Source organism: Mustela putorius, unplaced genomic scaffold, assembly GCF_011764305.1.
Source record: "Mustela putorius furo isolate JIRA1106 unplaced genomic scaffold, ASM1176430v1.1 tig00003853_pilon_pilon_pilon, whole genome shotgun sequence".
In the NCBI taxonomy this organism is placed as follows: domain Eukaryota; kingdom Metazoa; phylum Chordata; class Mammalia; order Carnivora; family Mustelidae; genus Mustela; species Mustela putorius.
Window position 1 is genome coordinate 20,951,046 of NW_025422005.1, and position 6,183 is coordinate 20,957,228.

At 42.5% G+C, this 6,183-nt stretch overlaps 2 non-coding genes across 2 annotated transcripts; both read left to right on the plus strand.

The window, feature by feature from the left end:
• Positions 1–4,179: 4,179 nt before the first annotated feature.
• Positions 4,180–4,384, plus strand: LOC123387427. Its single transcript, XR_006601880.1, has one exon. It is a non-coding gene; the product is annotated as a small nucleolar RNA SNORA73 family (small nucleolar RNA).
• Positions 4,385–5,026: 642 nt separating this feature from the next.
• Positions 5,027–5,231, plus strand: LOC123387426. The gene has a single exon (XR_006601879.1). It is a non-coding gene; the product is annotated as a small nucleolar RNA SNORA73 family (small nucleolar RNA).
• The last annotated feature ends 952 nt before the right edge of the window (positions 5,232–6,183 follow it).

Here is a 6,183-nt window from a genome sequence, read left to right on the forward strand (position 1 = left end):
AGATTGTTCCGTTGTTCTGTCCTCTGTGTTCTCAGAATGCAGCACTTCTTGAGTTATCATTTGTCGGTACATCTATTTCTCCCAGTCGGGGGCTCTCACAGCAAAGCGTTTCAGGCTGGCTTATTTGGTAGAGCCTGCGACTCCTGATCTTGGGGTTGTAAATTCAAGCCCCACTTGGGTGTAGAGATTACTTCAAAATCTTAAAGAAAAAAAATAAAAGTTTCACGTCAGAGTTCCCTGTATCTAGCACAATGCTTAGCAAATAAATCATATCCACTAGTAAATGTTGAATGAGTGACTGAAAGGGAGCTGAATACTGGTAATATGGCCAGACAAGTAGCAGGATTATTTGTCTTCTCTCCTTTATGCTACTGGTGCTCAAACATTTTGGTTTTTTTGACTCCTTTACAATTTTATTTATTTATTCAGATTTTATTTGTTTATTTGACAGAGATCACAAGTAAGCAGAGAGGCAGGCAGAGAGAGAGAGAGAGAGGAAGCACTCTCCTTGCTGAGCAGGGAGCCCAATGCAGGGCTCGATCCCAGGATCGATCATGACCTGAGCGGAAGGCAGAGACTTTAACCCACTGAGCCACCCAGGTGCCCCCCACTCCCTGAATCTTAAGTGAAACTGAAATCTGTGAAATGGAAACAATTACACACATGCTTGTTTTGAAGGTACACTAAGATGAAGAGTTGGAAGACCATGGGACTCTTGATCTCAAAAAACATAAAATGTGCCCTTTTTAACTATGTTTAAGTATACAGTTCAGTAGTCACTGTGTGCACACTACAGTATAACAAATTTCCAGTACTCTTTCCTCTTGCTAAACTGAAACTCTGTACCTACTGAATAACAATATTCCCAGGGTGCCTGGGTGGCTCAGTCAGTTAGGCATCTGCCTTCCGCCCTGGGTCATGATCTCAAAGTCCAGGAATCAGCCCTCTCTCCGGTTCCCTGCTCAGCAGGGAGTCTGCTTCTCTCTCTCCCACTCCTTCTGTGTGTTCTCTCTAGTTCTCCCTCTCAAATAAAAAAATTAAAAAAAAAAAAAAAGAAGATGAAGAACAATATTCTCCCTTTCTATATACCCACAGTCCCTGGCAACCACTTTCTATTTTCTAAGAGTCTGAGAAACTGACCTTTTTTTAAAAAATATATTTTATTTATTTATTTATTTATTTATTTATTTATTTATTTGACAGACAGAGATCTCAAGTAGGCAGAGAGGCTGGCAGAGAGAGAGAGAGAGGAGGAAGCAAGCTCCCTGATGAGCAGAGAGCCTGATTCGGGGCTCGATCCAAAGACCCTGGGATCATGACCTGAGCTGAAGGCAGAGGCTTTAACCCACTGAGCCACCTAGGTGCCCCGAGAAACTGACTTTTTTAAACTGCAAACTTGTGATGATAAAATGTTACCAATACAGTTTAGTGACAGAGCTTCAAAACATACTAAGGCATCGGCAGGTTTTAAATTTTTTTAATTTATTATTATTTTTAAAGATTTTATTTATTTATTTGACACAGAGACAGCGAGAGTAGGAACACAAGCAGGGGCAGAGGAAGAGGGAGAAGCAGGCCTCCTGCCTAGCAGGGAGCCCTATGCGGATCTCCTGGGATCATGACCTGAACCAAAGGCAGACGCTTAACAGCTGAGCCACCCAGGCATCTCAATTTTTAAAATTTAAATTCAATTAATTAATGTATAATATGCTATTTGTTTCAGAGGTAGAAGTCAGTGATGCATCAGTCTTATATAATACCCAGTGCTCATTAAGGCACCAGCAGTTTTATCCACCATTTCACTTTATAGCATCAGTGCAGAGTCAACACAGTGAAAAAGGCAAAAAAAAAAAAAAAAGTCTAAGTATTATTATGAAATAGTTTTCACCTCATGGATCCTCAAGAGTCTCAGAAACCCCCAAGGTTTGACAACTCTGCTTTAAAAACCATTGTTCTGGGCATGTTTCACATCTTTAAATCTAGGTAATAATACCACTGTCTTAGAATTGCTGTGCTAGTAAATAACCTACACAAAGAATTCAGCACAGAGGGGGGGGGGGGGGCAGTCAGTTAAGCATTTGCCTTCTGCTCAAGTCCTGATCCCAGGATCCTGCCTTGGGAATCCCTCCCTGCTCAGTGGGGAGCCTGCTTCTCCCTCTCCTCCCAGCTTTTTGTACCTCTGTCTCGATCTCAAAAAAAATAAGTAGAAATCTTTTTTTAAAAAAGGGGGGTGGAGCACAAAATCTTTTAGGAGGAACGATATAAATATTTCCACTCATTATTACCTATTACCTAATCTTTATTTGCTTAACACCATATTCAAAACTCTATCACATTTGCAACATTTCACATGTAATATGTATCCCCAGAATTCTTTATTTGCCTACTTCTTTATATTAGGGGAGCGTGTGTTAAAATGTGCTTAATGTAAAATTTACCTTTTTAACCATTTTTAAGTGTACAGTTCATTTGTATTAAATACATATATCCATTGTTCTGTATAGGAGGGTTTTGATTTTAGCCAATCCTTATTTATTTATTTATTTATTTATTTATTTATTTATTTGGGCTCCTGGTGGCTTAGTCGGTTAAGTGGCATCCTCCCTAGGGTCATTCCAGTTCCGAAAAAGGCTCCCCGCTCAGCGGTGGTTGCTTCTGTCTTTCTCTCCCTGCTCGTACTTTCTTTCTCTCTCTCTCTCTCTCTCTGATAAATAAATAAATAAAACTTTTCTTTTTCAAAATTTTATTTATTTACTTGAGAGAACAAGAGCACGAGATAGAGTACAGAGTGGGAGATACTCAGCTGAGCCAGAAGCCCTATGCGGGGCTCGATCCCACAGTGCTGGGATCATGACTTCAGCCAAAGGCAGCCATTTAACCGACTGAGCCACCCAGGCGCCCCAATAAGTAAAATCTTAAAAAAACAAAAAAATTAGCCAGTTCGTTAGAAGTATTTCTGTCCTATTTATCTACTCATTTATCAAATGTTTAATTTCACATATGACAGGGAGGATTCAATCGCTTTTGTGAGTGTGCATTTTTCTAGTTGGCTTTTTCGATTTTGCATATAATTACCCCAAAGTGTTGGGGGGGGGTGGCGACTTTATTTGAGCGTACATCCTGCAGACTGAGTTAGCTGATTGCTGAAAAGTGAACTTGCCACTCAGCAAGGACTACATATTTCTAAACCCCGCTTCAATCATTTTCGTTCCCCAGCAAGGTTCCCGCGCGAGGGCCCTATTGTCGCGAAAAGCCTCCGAAGCAGGTAGGGGTGGGGCTTAAGGCTCAGTGGTTCCCAGAACCCTTAGCGAATTTCCGGTTCCCTAACTGCGCAGGGCGATGCGCAGGCGCAATAGATAAACCTTGACTTCCGCGCGCTTCAGGAGGTATAAATATAGATGCCCGGGGAGTTGCTCGGTCTTTTCGAGAGTTGCGGCTTTGCGCTTAGGGCGGCTGGTGAGTCTATTTACCCGTTCGGTTCGTTAGTTCTAGGCCTAGTACTCGGGTCTCGCCAACTAGATTGCCTTTTAGGCTTCTTCGTCTCCAGGATTCCCTTCAGCGGTGTCCGTGCTAACTACACTTACTCGTGCAGCGGAATTGGGCCGGATGTGGGCCGCTGAGGCCTCGCGAGCCGCGGATCTTGCCTATAATCTAAGGCGCTCGCGCTGAAACCTGCAGAGATGCCACCTCCCCCGCCGGTCGTTAAATGCGCGGCCCATCCCCGCCCCGTTGCCTATCGCCCGGCTTAATGAGCTTGTCTCCCACGAGGCGGTGGAACTGCATGCGGGTCCTTTAATTCTGACACCCATCTGAGCTTAATCGATTTCGAAACGGACGATTCTTAATTCCCCAATTCCTTTATGATGTAGGGAGAGGTCACGACTCCTGATGACCGGTTTATGGGTAGGAGCCGTAATTGCTGTGTCAGCGGCTCTGCATTTGCTATTTCTTTGAAAGTAGTGCTAATCGCTTGTTGGGGTTTGCAAATATGTTTGGGGTTCCTGGCTGAAAGTGCGTTTAGATCACTAACAAGAGACTGCTGATCGGTCTTTAACTCGAGTTGCGTTGGCACTTGGGAATTCAGGGTCCACCCCAAAATGGATATTCTGGGGAAGTAGCGGTCAACTGGTTGAAATTTATTTCTAGCTCATTAGCTTGCAAGTTAGTAAATGACAGTGATCAACGTGGATATTCCCGGGAGGTCACTCTCCCCGGGCTCTGTCCAGGTGGCGTACGGGAGCATAGGGCTCTGCCCCGTGACGTATGGTCCCTTTCCACGACGTTGGAGATGAAGCTGGGCCTTGAGTCTGCGCCTGCATATTCCTACAGCTTCTCAGAGTCCTGTGGACCATGACTGAGGAGACAAACCATGCAGGAAACAGCTCTGTAGAGCACCCTCTGTCTGGATCTAGGAAAGAAAAATCTCTTATCAGCTGCTGTATTACTAGATTAAGCTCTTGCCTACTTTGCTTTGCAGGGATCGCTCAGGATTCCAAATAAATTGATTCCAGGTAAGTAGACCAAAGAATTTGGGTTAAGAATTTAAGTCACCCTAGGTCAGTTCCTTTTCATTAATATGTTGACAGTTTTGTAGATGTATGCTCATATCTGGGAAGATAGCTTGTTATTCAGTATTAGTTAATATTTTCATGTCTTTAATTGTCATGCGATAGGGTGGAAACTTCTCTACTAATGGGAAAATTCTTAACAGTTGGGGTGAATTAAAGTCAAGATTATCAAAGTGTGCATGCAAATCATAGTTAAAGCAAATGTGCATACAACCTTAAAGTCTGTGTATGGTTACCAAGGATTTGGTCTCCCATACAAGCCCTTTCCCTGAGATGAAGATGGGTGTATGTACCTAAATATTGCTAAGACCCTGAGTAATTAAGTAGAGAAACCATGAGACCATAGTAACAACTGGGTTTTTAACAGGCTTTTGTCACATTCACTTGTGTAGCATGGAATGGGGAGAAATGAAATTTCTTAAATCTTTTGAGGGTGATGCTGTTTAATCATGGGCATTCCAACGTGGATACACCCGGGAGGTCACTCTCCCCGGGCTCTGTCCAGGTGGCCTATGGGAGCATAGGGCCCTGCCCCATGACGTATAGTCCCTTTCCACAACGTTGGAGATGAAGCTGGGCCTTGAGTCTGCGCCTGCATATTCCTACAGCTTCTCAGAGTCCTGTGGACCATGACTGAGGAGACAAACCATGCAGGAAACATCTCGTGAAAGCTCAAAATTTTTAGTGAGATTGTGAATATGAGTCTGATCCTCTTTATTTGTTTTCATTCAGGAGAGAAGAGGAGCTTCACCTAACATTGGCTGTTAACCTTTTGGGTCCTTTATTTGGCAGGGAGGGTTGGTAAAATGAATGATAAATGCTGATAAGCCTGGAAGTTTGGAAGCTTGGGCATATTTGACCCATTTTTTCAAACTGCTGTTAATACTAAATTTGGGGAACAAGTGGAGTATTCTATAGGACAGGTGCCCAGTAAAATTTGACTAATGCAGACGGGACTAAATATGGCCATGTCTATTAAAACAGTCTGGTCCTTTGACCCACAAAGCCCAAAGATTCCAGAATGCCTATGAAGAGAAAACTTGTCCTAAGGAACTTAAGATACTACTTGGCCTTTTCTACTATTCTCCGTAAACTGGGATTTATAACTACATAACTGAATGGAGAACAGAAGCCTATGAGATCCTAAGTATGTCTTAAAGATGCAGGTCTGTTTATAATGTATTTATGAATTACAATAAAGATGACTACATATTTGTGTGGCTCCCTTTTTTTTTTTTGGTGGAAATGTGACTTACAACTGTATTCTGTAAATGGAAGTGCTTGTTTTGGGAAAACTACCTTTGCAGTTCATATTTGATTAGTTCTGCATTAACTAAAGAGGCTGAGCTTGTGTCTCTTGTCACATTGTCAATGTGTCACACATTCTCATGTGAGATTCCTACCAGTTACAGGTAAAAGGTTGCATTCAAAGGTGGGTAGAGCTTAGAATAATGAATTTAGGTGTGTCATGAAAGACAACATACACCTGGACATGAGTATTAGGAGATCAGAGTTACTAATTAGACCAAACCTTATCTCCGTTTCCCACAATATAGTATAGGTAAATTGACCTTAACAGGATTGGGCTTAAATGCAAAAATCATACACTGTTAAT